General features: G+C 60.4%; 1 protein-coding gene across 4 annotated transcripts in view; it reads left to right on the forward strand.

The window, feature by feature from the left end:
* Positions 1 to 21,119, forward strand: part of Cdh4 (cadherin 4) — a 388,330-nt gene that overhangs the window by 155,448 nt on the left and 211,763 nt on the right. The gene's annotated exons all lie outside the window — the stretch shown is intronic.

The raw sequence follows: 21,119 nt of genomic DNA on the forward strand, positions 1-21,119 counted from the left end.
CCCTCCTTATCCCACACCCCGTGTTGACGTCGCTGGGCGCCCTCTTCTCTGGCATGTCTGAAAGACTCAGCTTCAAGGGTCCTGTTGCCCCGCAGGCTGCAGGCCACCATGGCGGACAGCACAGAGCTGGGGTAGGAGCTGGGGGGCCAGGGTAGGAGCTGGGGGGCCGGGTGGTGCCCAGGACGGCTTGGGGCTCTGCGGGCTGGTCTCCTGGGCCGTAGCCGGGAACCTCCCCTGGGCCCTGGGAAGCCCTGCTGGACATCTGCAGGCTGTCCCTCCCTATTCCCATGCCTGTGCCACCACCCCCCAGTAAACCTGGTGACAGAGAACACCCATGGGACGTCCCCAGGGAAGAGTCCAGGAGGTCTGCTTCTGAGCGGAGGTGGAGGGCAGGCGAGGAGATGGAGCTCGTGGTGGGGGGAGGCACAGACGCCGTCGACGTCCCAGCAGGTGGGCAAGTGGGGGGACTTGACCCACAGATCCAGGGCCCGAGGGAGGCAGTGTGCTAGGCAGGAGGGTTTGCAGGACACGGGTAGAGCATCCTGCTGGCCTGGAGCGCTGCTGCAGACTTCTGCAGGATGGGTGACGTCTGTAAACTCACTCTGGGGCTCAGTCAGGCCAAGCATTCAAATCCATCCAACCTTCCTGGAAATTCACCAAAACGGGTTTTCCCACCCCCTGACCTTTCTCCTGGAGAAGCTGACTATACGCCCCAACCTGCAGCCTGCTCGTGGGGTGGTCAAGGCGCCATGCCGTGCCTGCTTGGTTTATAGACCTGTCCCCCTCCTGTAACGCCCTGGAGTGACCTTTCAGTTCTCCATCATCTGCTTCTTACAGAACAGTCTCCCCTCGGAGGTCACTGCCGCTGTTGCCTTATAAAAGTAAGTTCCCGGGAGCTGGTAGAAGGCAGGCACCGACAGGTGGCACAGGAAGTGCCTCCCTGCCCGGGAGCTGGGCACACGTACCCCTTCTCCCTGGTGGTGGCAGAGCCACCCAGCAGATGGAAGAGCACAGGGCCCTGTGTGCCCCTGTGGGTGGCGGTCTGCAAGGACACATCCCCTGAGAGAGTGGCAGACTCCCACTCCCCCCCCCTTCCCTCCTCCTCTCCCCTCCCCCCTGGTCAGGCAGCCTGTCTGTCCTAGCCAAGCTACTGGGTGACATGGGTCAGAATCACCATGGCCTCCTAGCCCCCCCGTGGGGACAGCAGGTGGTTCCGTCCCTCCACCTGCGGCCTCACCAGCCCTGGAAGGGCAGAAGGGCCAGGCAGGAGACTGGAGGCAGGGGACACCCTGAGAGCCGGCCCATGCTCCTCCATAGCCTCCTCTCCTGGAGGAGACCTAAAGGCTGAGTGAAAGGGGTCTCCAGGCGTGCCCAGCTGCCACCCCCATCACGAGGTTCCCATCCAGAAACAGGGTGGGAAAGGAAGCAGACCTTTGGCCGCTAAGCTGCTCCCATCATGCAGAACTAGGTTTCCTGAGCTGTGAGGAGGAACCGATCCCTGGGGCCCAGCGGGCATGGAATCCTTCTCCCACCGCCAGAGTCCTGAGTCCTGGAGGTGCGCCCTGGGCTCCGACGGCCATGGAAATCACTGCTTTGTTCTTCCTGGGAGCCTGGAGAGGCCTGGTGTAGGAGCGCTCTTCTCCCTTGATTGCACAGAACCTGATAAGGAAACCTCCACCTCTGCCTTCACGCTGCGTGCAAATCGCTGAAATCTGTAAACCAGGATAGATTGGGAAAATCATACGCTGCTTTGAAAGGGGAACATAAATGAATCTTTGTATTTGAAGTTTTGTCATTTAACAAATGCATTGTTATCCATTATCCCTTCAACACTTAACAAACAACTCCTAATGAAATGCAGAGGGGCCCAACTGGAAGGGCTTTTTTCTCTTTCTTTCTTTCAAAAACAGCTATTTCCTTGCAGGTAGTAATTTTGTTTTAAGAAGAGCGATGTTTAGCACCAGGCTTTTTAATAAAATATGTGTGAGAGAATAATTCTTCTAAAGCATTCTGTATCTACAAAAATCCATATGTAGGAGAACTGGAATTATTCTCTAATAGATTTTATTACATAGCAGTTAAGAATTTTTCTAAAAGACATTTAATCAAAGCCATCAATTTAGGGTAACGAAGTCTGGGAGAGAAAGGAACTGAGTGAAAGCTGGTGAGGTCCCTGTCTGGAGGGTCCTGTATCTGTTTCTCTGGTGATGGGTTCTTCTGGAAGGAGGAGCGTCTTAGGCTGCAGGTGGCTCAGGATCCTCCCGGTTCTGCATGAGTATGTTACAGACCAGGTGAACCGGCCTCTGTGCACCGGTCCGTCTTCCTGGACACCTGCTCCCTCTGCACTGGGGAAACTGAGGCTGAAAGAGACCTATCCACAAAGAGCTCTGCCCCAAGTGGAGGAGGAGGCCCAGGCAGGGACAGAAGTCACCAGGGGACCCTGTTGAGAAAATCCACCTGCCTCAACAGGAGGGCCAGAGAGAGGGCAGCGTGTTCGCCTGTTCCTCTGCAAGCTGACTGCAGTCTCACAGCCCTGTGTCGGGGTCTGGAACTCCAGATGAGCAGGGACCGGACCCAGAATCCAGCTCAGGAACCAGGGAGACCCTCAACCCTGCCTCTGCCTCACAGCACTTAGTGAGACTCACCAGAGGGAGTGCAGGGAGGGGTCCAGAAATGAACCTGGATGCCACCCTCACCCCTGGAGGTCACCAGCCTCCCTGACGAGGTGCATTCGAGCGATGGGTATCCAGGGGCTGACCAGTGTGAACTGACCAGTGTGAAAGGAGGCTGAGGGCAGGGAAGATGGCAGAGGAAGGCACCGCTGGGCAGAGGCTGAGGAGGCATGGCCATTTAAGAAACGGAAAGAAGGCCAGGGCATCAGGTGCAGCTGGCAGGAGATGGAGAGAGGGGGAGGTGGCCCAGGGGCTGCACTGTGCAAGGGAACGTTCCTCGAGGGTCCCCAGGGGTGGTGACAGTTTGCAGATCACAGGCTGAGCTGAGTGCTGAGCCCACAGACCTGGGCTTCTCCATGGATCCCCACCTGAAGGGGACCTCGTAGCCTTCACTCCAACCCGCGAGCATCCGAGGATTCCACCTTCATTCACTTTTCAGATGACATTTCATTTTCATGGAGAAGACCCCATCTAGTGCACCTCCCCGAGTCCTGACAAGGGACACCTGGGTAGGTGAGGCCCGGGCCCTCAGCGCTGGTGCTGGCAGGGCGTCCTCTGGTGTGGGTGGCCTGGCCTCGGGTACTGGGCAGTGGTGGTACTTTCTGGACGTGAGTCTGCTTTGGCTCCTGCGTGGCCTGATGCCAGTTGGGAGGCCCCTGGCAGTTCAGGGCGCTGCTGCAACCCCCTCCGCACCTCTGGTTGGCAGGGTTCCCCCTTGCCTGGGGAGAGTGCTGGGCCCTGCAGTCTGCTCTGGGACGGACGTTGGTCTGGGTGGTAACCAGCCCTCGGCACCTGCGGGGGCAGGCACACGGTCCCCATCTCTTCACTCCACCGGTCACTGCGTCTGAACCTCTGTGGGCAGCTGTTTGGATCTGGGTTTTCTGTTCCGTCTTTCCCTGTTGGGTTCCTGTGGGGCAGGTGGGTCTGTCCCTGGGTGTGGGTCCTTCAGGGCCCCTCTGTTTGAGGGCTTCTTTCCTCTCCCTCCTTTTACATGCCAGTTAATCTTTCTAGAACCTTATCTCACTCACCTGTTGAAATCCGAGCTCGCCCCCCCTGCCTTCTACTTCAGGGCTTGCTCAAGGAATCGAAACCACACCACAGACTGCTCAGAGACCTGTGCACCCCATAAATATGTAGGGATATTACGTTATTCAAAAACTTTAAAAATGTTGGGGGGGATAGAAAAGGTGACTCCCCCGATTTGATAATTATACTCCATATTTATTATCGAATTGTCATTCTGTGGCCCCTAGGTATGTATAATTAAAACAGTAATAAAAAATTAAACACTGACACTGAGGATAGAGGCAGCCACTGGTGGGAGCAGGTTGGGTGAGCACAGGGACCTGGGACCTGGAGGATGATTGACGCGCCAGTCAGCATCACCATTGGTTGACAGGAGGTGCAGACATTCTGCCCTGAATGGCCATAGCTGGCCTGCCGACCCTCCCTGCCTGTCCATCCACCCATATTTTAATAAGCAGCGGGCCAGCAGACGCAGGGCCCAGCACTCCTCCAGCTTCTGGTTACGCCTGTGAAAGGTTCAGTCCAAGAGCTGCTGTGCTTTTTTTAAAATCCATTCTTGCTCTGAAAACATTGAATTTGGAGACAATTTCTCGGGAGTGATGGGGTAAGGCTCTGGCCCATCATGCTGTGCGGGTGGGCCTCCTGGGGTCTGGGAGGACACCCCAGGACCCAGATGCCACTGTCCTCTGTGACAGGGGTCACCTGGAGTTAAGTCCCAAGTCGGGACTCTTGGTGAGCTCCCAGGGGTGGAGGAAGCCTGCACCATGGCCTGGAGCAGCAGGAGGCGAGTGCCCAGCAGTGACTTCCAGGAGCAGCGTCTCTGGGCTGCACGGCATGGGCCAGGGGCCTAGACCCCCCACGAAAGAGTTGTGTCACCTGGGCCCTCAGAGCTGCCTGCTCGGTGCTTGGGACTCCCCCCACAGCTGTGCCTGGTTGCTCCCGGGCCACTGGCTGCCACTTGCCCTCACATCAGGATCACACACAGGGTCGCCTGGTGTGGGACACAGGTGGCTCCGTGGCAGACACCCTGGCTCCATCCCCAGCACCAACAAGACAGTCCTGAGGACCTCGGTGGTGCACAGGCCCTGGCTAGCCCACCCCCCTCTCCACCGCGCCCTTCACCCCTCCAAGCCTCCGTGTCCCTCGTGCCTTCTGCTCTGGGCCTGTCGAGGACTCAGTGGCTGTGCGGGAGGCCGTGAGCCTCAGCAAGGGGTGGCTGGCACTTTCTTCCTCAGAAACAGCCTCCTTCCCCAGTCCAGGAGCGTGGTTTTGGCACGGTCAGGGCACACATGTGGTTCAAGGGCCGCCCCATATGTGACGGACGGAGCGCCTGTGTCCCTGAGGTCACACAGTGAGGAGGTAGCCCGGCCAGCACTGGGACCTTGGTCTCTGGACTGACCCAGCCCACAGGCTGCCATCAAGCCACTGCCGTCCTGTGGGGACAGGAATGAGAGGCACGTTCTCAAGCCCTCTCCCAGCCCCTGGGGAGCACTGACCTGAGGTGAGGTTTGGGGGTCCAGGGTGGAACCCTGAGTATCCAGCCCCAGCCAGATGTCCCCAGGGGGGTCTGGAGCCCCAGGTGCTGTAACCCTCCTCTGCTTGTGCCCAGATAGTGGGTGACAGCTGTCTGCCCAGGGTTGGAGAGGGTCGAGGAGCCGTCACGCTCAGAGGGTGCCAGACACGGCCTAGATGTCGCCGCGCACTCCACTGGGCCATTATAACTATTAGCATTAGCGCTATGATGGCTCTCATCACTATGGCAACCCATCAGCGCAAGGACGCTCCCACTCGGGAACTGCAGGGTGTCCTCAGAGAAGGTGAGGGGGTGGCCCAGCTGACCAGCCCCGCAGGGCTGCAGCCAGGGCGTGTGCGTCAGTGACCCCTTACGTCCCTGCGGTTTGTCAGAACACGGAACTACTACAGGCTGTGCCTGGAATGGAAGCTAAGCTTCGGCTGGGCTATCCAGAGCCCATCGGGAAGGGCTGCGCCAGGGCCGCTTGGGCCTGGTGGTCACAAGTGACGAAGTCATCGCTAGCACCGGCACTCGGCCTGCAAAGTGGATTCAGACATACTTGGGGGCAGAGTCCACAGTACTTGCTCATTAAAATTCTGCACTGTGCAGGTGGTGAGAGGTCCAGGCCACTCTGCTGCCATCGAGCGCCTGCTTGGCCCGACTCTGGCCTCAGCCCAGGAGGCTCACCTCGAGGCACTTGGGACCATGTGTGAGTCGGGTGGGAAGCAGAAGGAGACAGAGGCTGTGCTTGGGGATTCATATTCCTTCCTCCTGAGACCTGGGGAGGAAAGATGCAGGAAGCTCAGGCACTGCCTACCATCAAACGTGTCCTCGTGAGAAGCAGGCGTCCCTTAAAACCCTGGCCTGCCGAGTCTTCCCCAGGCTTCTCTTCTGAAATCCTGAATGAGCTCAGGGCGGGTCTGCTCTGGGACACCAGGCCCCGAGGTGACCCTGGAGCACCCCTGGAGACTCTCCGCGGGGCAGGAAAGGAACACTCCTGATGTTAGAAGTTCTGGCTCTTGGCCCTCTCTGCAGCGCCGGGCTGAGACATCTTCCAGAGGCAGCGCCACCCGCTGACCACTGGGAGCGGCCCCAATTCTGCAGAGACTTAATGGTCTCCAGCCCTCTCCCCTTAGGACCTACGTGTGCCTTTCAGAGGCCTCGACAGGCCGTGCCCACTTCTGCCCTGTGCTAGCGCAGAACCAGGGGTGGCACCATAGCCCACCTGCTGGCTGCCCACTGGTGCCCGAGCTCCGTGGTCCGACAGCGATGGTCCCCGAGGCCTGCTCCCCAGTGTGGGCCAGGTGCTACCTGCCACTTCTGCACAGAAGAGCAGTCCTGAGCTGCCAGGGAGAGAGCTCAGGAGAGCAAGAGGGGCGTCGGGACCCACTTAGAGGGGCCAGAATTCCTGGCACTCACCTGGCCACCAGGGCCCTGTTAGCAGTGGCCGTACAATTGAGTGGCGCAGTCACAGGGGGCCAGAGGCAGTGGTTGCTGAATCTTAAGCCCTTTGAGCACATGTCACTCCACAGCCCTGAGATGCGTCCCCAGCTGCCCACAGAGCCGTGTGAGGCTCCGGGCACACAGAGCAGCGTGTTCTGGAGGCTGGGGTGTGCGTGCATCAGAGGACACCACTGCCACAGAGCACTGGTTGTGAGAGCTGGCACCTCCCCTGCCGGGCCGTTGTCACCTCAGGGGACCTCACGGGGTGGACCGTGGGACTCAACTAACGAGACTTTTCTCTTCTTTCTAGGTAAGTGATCTGCTGCTCAGTGGAGGCGTGGGTCCTTGTACCTGCCTGGTGTGCCCCCCAGATTGTGTCCCCAGCTCCCCTGAGGATGCCTGAGGAGGACCCGTGTGAAGTAAGAGGCCCTGGGGAGCGCGTCGGGGGCCCTGGCGGGGCGTTGGTCGGTCTTCCCAGCCGGGGGTGGCATGGCTTCACCTATCTTGGTGCAACCTGTGCCAGTGGAGAGGGACCGGTAGCCAAGCCATGTGGCGGGGAAGGGACAGTGGGTGTGCTGTACCCACCTATGCCAGCGTCGGGAGCCTGGTGGCTCCACAGGCCACGTGAGGGGCAGCACGGCACCCCCTGAACTCCCAGGCCTGTCTCCCTGCGGGGTCCTCCCACCTCTCAGCACCTGCCCTGTGCGGTCTTTGTCCTTGAGGGTAGCAGGTGGCCTCCGTGCCCGACCCTCTGCCCTCCCTCCCCGAGGCTGTCTGAGATGGTTTCTTACCAGGCCAAGGTGGTTCTTTTGGTTTGTGGCAATGAGTTCAGGGGTGATTTTGGTTAAAGGAAAACATGTCAAACGCCTGGTTGAAGATTCTCATCAGCTTGTTGAAGAGACTGTGGAGACGTTACCGCTCCCATGCCTCTGCGGTTAGGGAGCCCCCTCTGTGCTCACCAGAGGCGAGACCCTACCTGGGGTGCTTGCCTAGTGTGCCTGTCACGCTCTGAGCTCGCATGCCACTTGAGCTCGTTGCTTTCTCAACCTCCTTTGGAGAAGCAGCCCAGGGCGCGGGGTCGGGCATCAGGATCGGGAGCAAGTGTGTGTCAGACGCTGGGAGGGCCCAACGCCCGCCAGCCCCCGTCTCACAGAGGGACACAGTCGTGTCCGAGACCGTTGCCATGGGACTTCAGTGATGCACACCTGGAACTGGGGGCTCTGCCCGGGGCTCAGGACAGCTGCCCCTCTGGGGCACCGGCCTGCTCTGATGACCACCTGCTTCTGCGGGGCCTCTGCCAGCAGGCCTAGGGGTCCAGTGGGCATGATCCTCTGCTTCATCCAGGAGGTGCGTTTGTTCTCAGGTGATCAGGGCTCTGCCTTTGAACCCTGTGTGTCTGGCTCGCCCTGGAGGAGAGGGATCCGCCGTGAGCTCGTCATCCGAGAATGCCCGGGGTCGTGGCCTGTTTGCTGTGTAGATCCCCGCTCACTGGCTCTCTGCTTGTGCTTGCAAGGGTGTGCTGTGCCTCCCGCCGACTTCTCTGGACTGGGAGGACCTGGCTTGTGTCCTGGCGAGGGATCACGATGCCTGTGCTGGGAACGGGGACCTCGCTACTTACAGGTGTCAGGGGTGGGGGGAGGTGGTCCGTCCAGGGCCTTGGCTCCGTGCCCAGGCAGCGTCCCATAAGTGTCACTCGCAGGGGCAGGACCAGGCCAGGGCTGGACCAGGCGGGGGTTGGCGCCCAAGCTCCCGGGATGTCCCTCTGTTCCGAGGCTGGCTCCAGGCAGCAGGGCCCTCTCACAAAGGGGCCCAATTATACATTCAAACCTGACACCTGGCGCTTCTCCATGGCCCCAGAGATGCCTCACTCCTCAAAATGATGCTCAAGGCTGAGACAGATTTGTTGGTGGGTCGTCTCTGGTGACATCTGGACCTCCTTGCCTCAGCTCTCGGCCAGGTGGATGGGACCTGGGGACACTGGGCCACACGGGGACATTTTGGTTGTCAAGTCCAGGCGGTGCCTCAGCTCACTGTGCTGGTCAGCCAAAGACACCAGGGGCCCAGTGCCCCATGGTGCAGCTTCTAGCAAAGCCTCGTCCTCCCCAAGGACCCGAGGGTGACTGAGGGGCCTGGGTCACATCGTGACGGATACCTCTACAAGTGTGGACACCAATGAACGTGGACAGTAGGTGGACGATGAGCATGAGGGGTGGAGTGGAGAGCGCTCGCGGCCCTCATTCACCAGCTCTGTCAGCCCCAACCCCACGGGTGCCTGAGGTTCTGCCTTCACTTTGCAGATGGGGAAACTGAGGCCCAGACAGGTTGGGCAGCGGCCAAGACCCCAGCCTGGCACAACCAGTCTGCTTTGCTCTCCTGTGCTCTTTACCCTCACAGGAGGGGGCTACCAGGAGGGGGCGGGGGCAGAGGCAGCCCCTCCTACCTAGTGCGCAGACTCCTGCCCCCACCCTGGGTGCTCGGAGAACCAGGCCCCGGCCCCTCCTCAGACAGCAGGCTCACCCGGGGCGGGCCCACCGTGCAGGCTGCGGCACGGTGCCCATGCCCTGTGCAGATCTGACTGGCGGCCTAATTGGTATCAGAAGCACAATTATGTGGATTGCTCCCACGTCTCTGGGTGGTGACACCCCCTTGATCTCGGCAGCGGCGGTGAGAACAGGCTCCAGCTCAGACCCGGGCGGTGTGCGCGTCTCCGCTCCTCCCCGAGGGCTTGATTTGGAAGTGTCTGATTTAATGGGGAAAGAGATGAAACCACAGAGGCAGCCCCCTGCCCTGCGTGGGGCGGCCCCCTCCCTGTTCCCGACTCCCTCCTTGACATCTTGTTAAGATGCAGGCTCCAGGCTATTTCTCTTGTGGAGATCCTTTCTAAATCCACATCTGCTTCGCCCACGTCGCAGAAGGGAGGCTGGGACGTGAGGGCTGTGGGGCAGGTTCCATTCAGAGACGGTCGCTCCACGGTGGAGCAAGGTGCTGGCTGCAGAGAGCTAGATGCAGACAAGAGTGGGAAGGTGCAGAGCTGTGGCCAGCCACAGCACTGACCAGGCACTGACCAGGCTGCCCACAGCTGCATCGCAAGGAACCCCAAACTCTGAAAAGTGTCAACTGTAACTGCTCCTCCAGGCGTGAGCCGAGGCTTCCAGGTAGCACATGATCAGCAGAAATGGGGTGCAAAGTCCAGGCAGTGGGCAGCCCCGAGGGACCGCCTTTCCATCTGCTTCCAGGGTCCCCAGGAGAGAAGCTAGCACTGGGGCCAGGAGCCTGGCACTCAGCTTTGGGCTGTGACAGTGAGGGTCACATGTGCCTGTCATCTGCTGTGCCTCCCCGTGGTGCCCATGTAGGTGGGTGTGTGCTGGGAGTCCCGGGGGGGGGGGTGTTTCTATTCTCTGCAAGGCTGATACTTGACATCATGCCTAGCATACAGTAGGTGCTCAATAAGTGCTGCTGGGAAAAGGAAGGGGGTGAGAAGGGGCAGAGAGTCTCCTTCGAAAGAAGCTGGGGTCTGTGCGTTGTAGGGAAACCCCATCCTCACACCTCCATGTGTCGAGACACATAGATGGTTCCAGGCACAGCCAGGCCCACAGATGTCCCCATCTGTGCTAAGTCGTCCCGACTAGTAAACGTGGGAAATTCTTGTGCTAGGTTGAGAAAGAGACTCGGTCTGTAGACCACTGCCCAGCCCGTCAGAGCCGAGAGAGGGCATCAGGACGTGGAGCTGGGATTGGAGAGGTGCCCTCACAGCCTCGTGGCGCAGGCACCCATCACGTGGCTTATCCAGCAGCACAGTCTGACTCCTGGAGCCACCGAGTCTGTCCCAACCTCAGGAGGCAGAAGGCGCACACTCCTGGGCAGGCCGCACCCCAGCCCGGTGCGTGCAGCAGGACTATGGGAGTCGGTGCCCTGGGCGTGGCCATGGGTGCCGGCCTTACCACAGAGCTGGGCTCCGGCCCCGGCATTCCGAGAAACAAGCTGCTGCATACGTCGTGCTGGGTCTGTATTCTTGTTTTCCTTTCTTCCTTAAAAAGAGATGAAGCCCCATTTTACTAACAGGAGAATCGGGCAGAATTGTATCCGATACATATCCACACGACACCTAGTGGGTGCAGATGGCTCTGACGTGCCACCAACATGACTCGGGAGAGGACCCGGCAGTCTCTCTAGCACGCGGGCGACCTGGATGCTGTGGTCCCAGCTGCTGGCAAAGCCTCCTGTGGGTCCCGAGTGGGTCCCTGGTTGGGCCCTGCTCTCCCCACTGCCCCTGGGTGGGAACTGCGGTGGAAACAGTCCCCAGAGGAGCCTGCACCCTGTGGCCAGGAGCCCGAGAGCTCGGAAGCTTCAGGAAAAGAGCAGAAGGGCTCGACTCGGGCAGAGGCTGTGGACGCGCTGGCCCCTGCAGGCCGCCCTGCCCCAGGCTTCGGGGGACACGTGTCGAGAGTCTGGAGTATTTTGTTTTCCCAGTGAGCTGGCAGCGTGTTGTGTGTGGGTTGGGATGAATGTGTTTCTGGAGTCAGATGAAACAAGTAAAAATAAACACGGGCGCGCGCGCACACAGACACTTACCAACGTACGCATTTTCTCCAAAGGTGATTCTTCCAGAGCCAGACGAGCTCCTGGTACCACATTTAATTAGGAGGTCCTGGAGCAGGCAGAGCCATCCTGATGGTAATAACTGGCTTCAGACGCCGCGGTGATGAATCAGCTCGCTCCACACCCGCTGCGCAGTCGATTCCGTGTATTTTTAGTTCTTGTTTAAAGCCAGGAATCCAAATGGAGATGGAGGGTTTCCAGTGAGTGCAAGGCTGAGGGGAGACCAGCCCCCCGTGCGGACAGTGGCCCTGCCCAGGCGTGGGCGGCACGGGCCCAGGAGATGGCAGGCAGGAGGTGGGAGGCCACTGCCCTGGCTCAGGGCCGCCATCCAACAGGGAGGTGGCCTGGACATGGAGCACTGTGGCCACCAGCTGGCGGCCACCAGACTCACGGTGCAGAGAAGGGAGCGTGGTTTGCACTGTGAGACGTGGTGGCCCGTGTGGCATCTCCACCAGCCTCTAGTCCTGCTGGGACAGTATCGGCAGCGTGCACTGTGGGGCTGCTCTCCAGGAGGGGTCAGCTGGGCCAGCTGGGCCAGTTGCAGTGAGCAGATGGGAATGGTGGCCTTGTGGACCCAGACAGTGGTCCACTAGGCTGCCCTTGGCTGGCACAGAGGCCTGTACTCCATCAGGATGACGGTAACTCGCACCTGCAGCCCGAGGAGGCTTCCAGCTGGGTTGGCACACGGCCTGGGGGTGGGGAGAGCTGGCTTCCACCCCCACCCCTCCCCCACAGCATTGGCTTCTGAGCTTTCTCAGGACAGGGGCCTCTCGCCCAGCACCTGCCCCCCTGCTGCTGGCACGTGCCCACCTCCTGCACCAGAACAGGGGCCACCCTTGGGCCCACCTTTGGAGGAGGGAGGGCATCACCCACTCACCCACACCCTGGCCGGCCGTGGGCTGAGGCAAGGGGCCGCCGTGTCCCTGCAGCAGGAAGGCCAGCTGCGTGGGTCCTCTGGAAAGACCAGGGTGCACGGGGTTGATGGACACAACATGGCCTCTGAGCAGTGCCTGCGTGGACTTTGGCCCTCCGAACCCTCTCAGCCAGGAGCCAGCTGGGCCTCGAGCAGGGACACGGGAACTGTGATCCCAGAGAGTGCCCTGGGAGGCCTATGGCAGGTGGCTTGCAAGCGGCAGGAGGCCTGGTGCTGGGGAGGTCCTGGAAGTGGAGGAGAGGCTGGAATGCGAGGCTGCTGAGGCCCCGTGGACAGGTGGGCAGCGAGTGGGACTGAAGCCCGGGAAGGACGTAGCTCCCATCCCCAAGGTGAGAAGCAGGCGGCCCCTCCCGCAGCTGGTCCCCTGGGTGCTGTGATCACCTGGAGGAGCACGGGGAGGGGTAGGCAGGAGCAGAGAGGGGAGGGGCGGAGGTTCTCATTAGGCTCAGCTGTCGACTTTGCCCACGGCTGGGTCCACGTCCTTCGGACGTCATCTTCAGTGTCAGCTGGGTCTGTGCTCAGCCCTCGGAGTTGGCCCGTTGAAGCCCCTAGACCTACTGGTGCTTTCCAGTGCGGTGCTATTCGTTAAAGTTGTTTGAGAATCTGATCAAAACAAGCTTCAACCCAGAAATTTAGTGATTTGAATGCGCCAGTGCCTCCATTTTGTGCTGTGCCCTTTGAGTCGCGCCTGGGAAAGGATGGACCAGAACTGGGCACGTGCCATGCCACCGGAGGGCTGTGGCTCTGCTCCAAGGTCCCCGTGTGTCCTGGAGGAACCCCACCCTGGGACAGGGGGGTTAGTGGATCTGGAGGTGTCCTGCCCCTCCCTCTGGCTTCCATCAAAGAGGCCACCAGACCTTTTGTGACCTGAGTGTCGCTTTGCCAGCCAAGCCCACGACTCCCTGTGAAGGAGACTCGTCCTGCATGGAAGGCCACCGCTGCCTGCCGTCTGAAGGGTGGCCTTGGGCGCCGGGAGCTGGTGGCCACCCTCCGCCTGGCTGCTCCCCGTGTTAGTGTCCACAGCGGGGTTGTTTGGGGGTCACGTGCATGATGAGGGTAGTGCAGAGGCGGGTCCTGAGGGACCTCAGGGGAGGTGGCCGATGTGTCACCAGTGGAGCAGGAAGTGAGCTCCATGGGCGGCCACCTACCCCTGCGCCCGCTGGGGCCTGTGCAGGGTGACCACCAGGACCTAGAAATCCACGCCCGAGTGGTGGGCCCGAAGGACACTGAGGTTTTCTTGTATTCCTCTAGACTTCCTCTGATTTTACGGTCGGCTCTGTGATTCTCTTGTCCCTTTCACTGAAATGGAGAATTCTCCCGGAAACCTAGCCACCCAGCCAGGGCTGTGAAAATAGAGGCCCTCCCTGCTGCCAGGCCGGGTTCCCGGGGGGCTGGTCTCCCCCTGACCAGCACTGGGGCTGCATGACTTTCCATTAGGATGACCGGGGCAGCTCAGAAATATGCTTATGATCATAAAACTAGTCTGTGCTGGCGGCAACTGTGGCTGTTTTATAGATAGAGAAAGACAGACAAGAGAAGGTACCAGAGCCTGGCAAGGGTCCGGCAGACACTGGGAAGCTCGGAGCATCTGCATCAGGAATGGACTGTCCCTGGGAGACGGAGCCATCCTGGCCGCCCTCCTTCCTCTGCCCTCAGCGCTGACCTCCTGCCCTGAGGACAATGACAATGAACGTGCAGTTCATTCCCCATGACTGTACCTGGGAACTCCCTACATTCCTGGGGAGATACCTACAGAGGGACTCTGTCCTGAGCACGGTGACCCCCGCAGGTCTGAACCACCAGAGCCCCACATCTCACTGTTGCAAAGGTGACAATCAAGACCCTTGCTGTAGGTGAGGTCTCTGTCTCCTGATGACCATCGTCATAAACCAGGGCCAGGCTCCTGTCCTCTAGTCAGGAAGCTGGCCACCTGGTAGACTGGCCTGCAGAGGTGGCCATTGTAACCAACACCTGGGTTTCCTGTTCCCTCACCTGAGGGATTACCTGGGCCATGCCTGGGTGTGCACAGGTGTGCACAGGTGTGCACATCCCTGTGCTTCTCAGAGAGGATGCCCGAGGAGTTTTGTAGCCAGGCCTGCAAAGGGGGCCCCAGTGTGGGAGAAAATGAGCCCTGGACATCTAGACTGGCCTTCCCGAGCCATCTGCCCCACCTGTGGTAAGCCTGCGAGAACAGAGGCTGGAGGAGAGTCTGCTAAGGCTTCTGGTGCGGAAGCCCTGTGCACACCGGGGCCCAGCTCTCCAAGGCAGGTGCGTGGAGACTGAAGGTAGCTCCAGAGAGATGCGCGAGGGAGGAGGCATTGCAGGAGCCATCGCTTAGACATGTTCCAACGCTGGCTTCTGAAGAGTCACCAAACAGCCCAGGCCACAATTGCAGGACACTGCTCTGGATGTGCGGCCAGCGAGCTGGGCAGGGGGCTTCAAGGGGTTGTTGGCGACAGGAGCTCCCTCGCTGCAGGCGCAGCCCAGCCTCACTCTCCTGGAAGCCATGGCCGTGCCCATGGAGTGAGGATTCCTGAAGAAGGGCTTCCCAGCGGCTGGCTTGGAGGGGAGTGTTTTGTTTGGATTTATTTTGGCAAATCGCAAATCTAGACCATCAAAATCATCTTTTTAATAACAGGATCAGAAAACCTCTGGAGTTTTTCTTCTTTTCCATTTGTAAAGGATACATGCCCTCCAATTACAAAGTCCCCTGCAGAAGCCACCCCGCCTGTCAGCATGGCCACCTTTGAAGCCGAGGGCACTGGCCCCGTGTGGCACTTCTCCTGTGGCACTTCTCCTGTGGCACTTCTCCTGGCCAGGGCACGGCTTCCTGGAGCTGGTCCGGCTCTTGCTCTCCCTTCTGCCAGGCCCTCACCCAGTGACTGCACCGGAAGGGAGCAACATGGTCTGTGGGTGACCAGCCGAGGCTGGAAGGCGTGGCGCTGTCCTGGGAAGCCATCTCTGCCCACAGTACCCTCCACAGCCAGGGAGGCTGGGCTGAGGGTCTCTGGAGGCTCATCCTGTCCCAACGCCACACAGCCCTGCAGGACACGCCTCGCCATCCTCCCCGATCCACAGAGAGGAAGCCGAGACAGGCAGGAACAGGTGGACCCAGTAGCTCATTGCCCAGGGTGAGCCCGGCTGGGCCCGAGGCCCGGGCGTTCTGCACACAATGCAGACCTTCCACACTGTCATGTCTCTGAAACTCAACCGGTTGTCCTTCCTCTTGAAACAATCTGACAGCCACAGCCTGTGCGCCAGCAAGGTCACAACAGGCCGCAGTGGCTGGGCCGCACCCCCTAGGAAGAAGGAGGCCCATCCTGCTCATCACCAGGCCACTCCAGGCTCACGACAGCCCTGGATCCCCGCTGTCCTTGGCCTCATCACTGGGTGGTGAAGGGGCCACGTACTTCCTGGGCCTCAAGTTGGCAGGTGATATATGGATGTGACCCTCCACAGTGGGGTTGAATTGAGAGCCAGAGATTTATTTTGCTTTGAGAAATACAGATGGCATTTCAGCCCAAATATTCATTATCAGGAGCACAGCTCTGGAACTATGGTCAGGAGGGTCCTGAGGGACATAAATCTGTTTTCCTGAGTGGTGACAAGGGGACGCTGGCAGCAGCATGGGGAGGCGGGAGGGCTCAGAGCCTCTGGAAGTGGGCAGGGCAGGTGGGCCTTCACCACCCACAGCCCAGCCATTGCCTAGGAGCCAGCAGGCACAGCTGGCCCCTCCTCTGTAATCAGGATGCCCACTCTCTAGATTTTTGCCAAAGCGTCCGCTGGTGATCACGTTGAGAGGAAGAGGAACCTGGGGTCTTGTTGCTGAGGACAAAGCAGTTTCACGTCCCACGGGGCAAACGGCAGGCAGGCTCGAAAGTCTCCAGGGGGCCCAGGGCCCTGCAGGCCCCTGTGCCCTGTCCCTCGCCCTGGGAACCCTGGTAAGCTCAGGGGGGTCCAGAGGGCTTGGAGGGACACGGCTATCCCAGAAGACCCTATGTGACCCAGGAGCACATGGCTGGTGAGCACTGTCCAGAGCAGACAGAGGAAAAGACCCCGCACCCCACAGTGGCCAGAGAGGGCAGGAGGCCTTCCCTTCCCGTCTGAGCTATGCAGCTGTCCTTCAGGAGCTGAGCCCAGGCGTCTGTCCTTCATAAAGGTAGACTTGAGTGTGGGCCATCAGGTTGAAGGTCACTCTGCAGGGAAATCCCTGGGGCTGGATTCTGTGCTGAGCGCTGCCACAGTCCTCCCAGTGTGGACGCTGTCCTTCTTGAACGAGGACCTGAGGTGGACAGGCACCAGTACAGACGACGGAGTTGCCCCTGGTAGTTTCATTCTTGATAGAATCTCTTCTCGGCCTCCCCAGCCCTTCGCACTGCTGCCTCCGCCTGGCTGTTCCCACAGGCTGTCCTTCTGCCCTTCCCATCTGATGTCCCTCCAGTGGCTCCCAGGCCACCTCCAGGGCCCCTCCAGCCCTGGCCAGCCAGGCTCCAGCACCCGCCACAGAAGTCGGGGCTCAACGCTCCAGGCCACCTGCCACGCCAGGCCGGAGTGGGACACGATTCCCCCGTCACCCCAGTGCTGTGCAGGGGTCTGTCCCCAGAGACGAAGCAAAACAGGGCAGCACCCAGATCCGCACATGCTAACAGGAGGGGCCCGTGAGCATCCCTCCCCTCCTCGGCCTGTGTCCACCATACCATGTGTCACTAGTAACAGACCTGGACCAGCACGCTCGTCAAGGGCACCGCAGGAGCTCCGTGCTCTCTGTCAGACATGACCAGACAGGATGGCAGCCTCTGCTTTACAGGGAAACTGAGGCCCAGCTGAACCACGCGTCTCGGGCAGTCTGGTGGCAGGCTCTGGGTCGTGCTACCTTCACACTGCGACCTCAAGCCTGTGTCCATGAGTCACAGCATCACAGACAGTAGTGCACAGGGTCACTGGGCGGAAAGCTCAGCAACGAGCTATTTTAAAGGAAAACACTAGACCCAGGGTAGCCGGGTGGGCACAGTAACTCAGGGCTGCTGCGCCAACCTGGGTGAAACGGCCCCGCGGGAGGCTTCACTGAGGTAGCAGGTGGGCCCGTTCCCAGGTCAGAGCACGGCTCCACCCTGCCAGCCCCTTTGAGGAGGCTGGAGTCGCCTCCATGGGCTCCCATGGGCTGGAGATGGGGCCCTCCCCGTCCAGAGCCTCCTGGTGGGGACACGCACCCTCCAGCTCCCTCCAGCAAAGGCACTGAGTGCACAGTGGGGGTCTGCAGAGACAGCTGCCCGAGTGGCCAGGACACGGAGCCCACCATCAAGACTGGCCCCAGCCCCTCCCTGGGAGCCAGTCTCTGAACTCTGACCTCCATTAGTCTGCTGGTGTTGAACTTCAGGCAGGTTCTTGCTAACCGGGTTCTTGAGCCCATCATGTTCTGTGGCCCGTGCCCTGCCACGTGGCTGTAGGTGGTCATTGTGTGTAGAAACCACCACTGCCTGCTGCTGGGCACTGGGGGAATGTCCAGCGTCCTGCTCTCTGGCTGCAGTAAGAGTCTTGGATGTGTATTTTGGTAACCATGAGTTTCTGGTGGTGGAGGCACGGGGGCCTGGTGCAGGGTGTGTTCAGCTGCAGTGGAAACTGCTGGTCAGGGCTGCAGAGCCACCCAGCTTACAGTCCCGCAGAGCGATGGCTTTGCATTGGGGTCCTGCCTCCCTTCCGACCTTGGGATTTGGCAAGTGGCTTAGCCCCGTGGCTGGCGAGGACACTGTACTTGCTGTGGAGAGGAGCCCCGGGGAGCATACCTGCTCAGGACAGGGCACACGGTCCCCTGGCGGCTGTATCTCATTAGCCACTGCGTGGCTGGCTTCGTGGTTTTCATCCTAAACATGCTGTGGGTCCAGGACAGAGCTGGAGCCGCCAGTCACCTGTGGGTGCACCTGTTCCCAGTTCCTTCCTCTGCAGATGCACTCACAGCACACACGTGCCCCAAACCAGCCCAGGGCAGGCCTCCTGTGCACAGGCCTCCCAGCGATGAGGCCATCACTACTGCAGCCTCCCCACAGGAGAGGCCTCTGAACAGGACAGCATTGGCCAAGCTTCCTGACCCTTCTCAGGTGCCACTCCACCATCCCCAAGTAAATACAGCCTTCAGGGACCTAAAGCACTTTCTAGAAGCCAGGAACGTTCCTGCAGTGGTGGTCACGGTTTCCGTGCCAGGGGACGTCAACTTGCACGCCCTGAGCAGACCTGCTCTACTGAGCCTCTTCTTTAGGAATTGCTCTGCCGTTGGCCTGTGTCCCAACCCAGCTGGGCTCAGTGTCCCGTCTTCAGAGTGGGGTGATGACAGTGCCTGGCTCAGTGTACAGCGCCAGCCTAGCTTGTGCGGGGCCCTGCCTTTGACCCCCGCTCTGCATGCACGCGCAGGTGCCTGAAAGACTGCCGCAGGAGCTGCTGCGGAGAGCCCAGGCACAGTGAGCATCCGGGCTCCAGAACCATGGCTCTGGGCCCAGTCCCAGGTCCACCCGGCACTGTGTGAACTTGGGAAAGTTCCTGAGTCTTTCTGTGCCGCAGCGCCCTCACCTGTAAAGTGGGGGTACCCTAGCGCCCACTTCCTGCAGCAACGGGGCCATCCTGTGTGTCTTTGAATGCTGGCTGTACAGGGTTGGCCGGTCCTTCCTGGCAGCGGGGTGCAGAGCTCAGCATCTTGCCTACGTGTTCCTCTGAGCAGCCCTGTGAGCGCGATGCTCGGGAATGGAGCCAGCCAAGGGCACGCACCCCAGGCCTCCCTGGCCGCAGGCCTGAAGGCCCGAGGAGTCCCTGCAAGGCCCAGAGCAGCGTTGCTGCGGGAGCTCCCAGACCCGGTGGGAAATGGAGGCTAGTCACAGACGGGCGGGGGGGAGGGTGGCAGGTGTCCGCTCTGCTCACTAGGCAGGGACAGTCTCAGCTGTGTGCGGCTGTGTTGGGGGCCTCCTGGCCACAAAGGGATGTGCCCTCTACCAGGAGGAAACTGGGACCCTGCGCTCTGGTCGGCTCCGTCCAGCAGGAGACCTGCAGGGCACTGCCTTCCTCCACCCTCACCCACTAGAAAGGGCGGGGCTTCTGTCTCCTCCTTGGTAGGATCTGTGATGGGCAGACATCAGGCCCCGGTGTGTGGCTCTGTGTGTCCTGCGGGGCCAGCACACCCCAGCAGGCCTCGTGGGGCAGAGCACTGAAGTGACTCTGCACTGAGGCTGAGCAGCTGGCCTGTCACTCGCTGGCTTGAGGGCCTCGCGGTTGAGTGCCAGCAAACTTTCTGAGCCTGGGGACCAACCACCACCCAGCCTAGTCTTCCCCCCAGTGCCTCGCCTGGTACAGGAGAGACCGAGGCACAGAAAATCAAAGTCCACAAACCATAGGGTCAGCAGGATTTGAACCCAGGAGGGCCTTGCTCCCAAGCCCAGCTCACAGCCACACCCTGTCTGTTGGGCCCAGCTGAAGGGGTAGATCCCACACTGTGCCACGCTGGCAGGTCCCTACCCCATCCCCAAGCCTCAGGCTCATCCTGTGGAAGGTGAAGACCAGCTGGTACGTTCCCACCCGTTAGGGGAGGGGTGCGAGAGGTGGCTTGCTCTGTGACAAGGGTCTCATGGGGACTTGGGCTCTTGCCGTGTCTTACCCGCACCCCCAGCCTCTGCCCTCCACGGTCCTCAGGAGCCCAGCGTGGTTGTCACCTGACCTCCTTCCTCTGTAAGCAACGTCACCTCTGCTGAGTGGGGGACAGAGGTAAGAGGGAGCCGGCCAGCCATCGGGGCCAGCCTTCCCCCCAGCCCCGCCCCTGCCACCACTGAGAAGGGTCCCAGATGGACCCGCTGTCCATCAACTGTGCCATGTGGAGAAGGCGTGCGCGCCGTTTCTGACACTGAGTGTCGCATTCATTAAAGTTTAATTTGATCTCTTTTAATATCACATTAAATGAGTCCATCTTGGAATGGAACGGCACCGGGTGACATAAATCTGCCACGCGCACAGAGACTTCGTGATATTAGCTGTTATTTAACTTGGTAAAAGGTAATTTGTTTTTATTAATTGATTCATTTCCCCCTTCAGTCAGGAGAGCTGCTGGCCGCGGGCCACGTGCAGCGGTGCCACCCTCCCACGCAGCCGGCTGTGGTGCTGGACCTCCTCACGCTGCCCACTGCCCTGTGGCCTTATGGTCTGCCACAGCGCCGCCCGACTCTCCCCCAGGCAGTGGCAGGCACCCCTGGCTGGCTGATGGCCGGGTCCCACCACCAGGAGGGGCTGGGCTCAGGCACCTGCACACTCAGGACCCAGCTGAAGGGTAGATCCCACACTGGTGCTGACCAAGTGCCCTGGAGTGCCCCAAGCCACACCATGCCTCCTGGGCCAGCCAGGTACAGACGGCCTAGTGCAGCTGCCCAGCTGGCTGGCCTCATCCATCCAACCTCCACCCATCTCACAAACAGGCCTCCGTTTCCTCCTCTGTGCCCCTTTGGGAGGTGGCCTCGGGTCACAGCCTGTGGCCTCCAGTGGGTCCATGTTGGGTTGGGAGTGTTGGGACAGCGTGGTGACCCCACTGCTGTGCAGGGAGCAGCCCCCCTGCTCACCACCGAGGCTCTTCTTGCCATTCCCTTGACTCTGCCACCCTTGCCCACGGTGCCCACTGTAAACCTCTCCTCCAGAGGCCCACCTGTCAGGAGCGGGAAACTCCCATGATCCATACCAGGTCAGTCACAGCTGGGACTCAGGGCTGCAGAGAGAATGGGCCTCAGGGTGTCCTCACAGTCCACCCAGACAGCTGCTGGGTGGGTGCCGGGCACTGCCCATGTCTGTCTAATGCCTGGAGAAGGGACACTGCTATCACTTGTGGGGCAATCATGAGTGGCTTTGCTCCTGTCACCCAGAGCTAGGGAGTCCCTGTCACCAGAAGGTCCGAGTCCACTCCCAGTGAAAT

The sequence above is a fragment of the Ictidomys tridecemlineatus genome, chromosome 5 (genome assembly GCF_052094955.1).
Source record: "Ictidomys tridecemlineatus isolate mIctTri1 chromosome 5, mIctTri1.hap1, whole genome shotgun sequence".
Taxonomy (NCBI): domain Eukaryota; kingdom Metazoa; phylum Chordata; class Mammalia; order Rodentia; family Sciuridae; genus Ictidomys; species Ictidomys tridecemlineatus.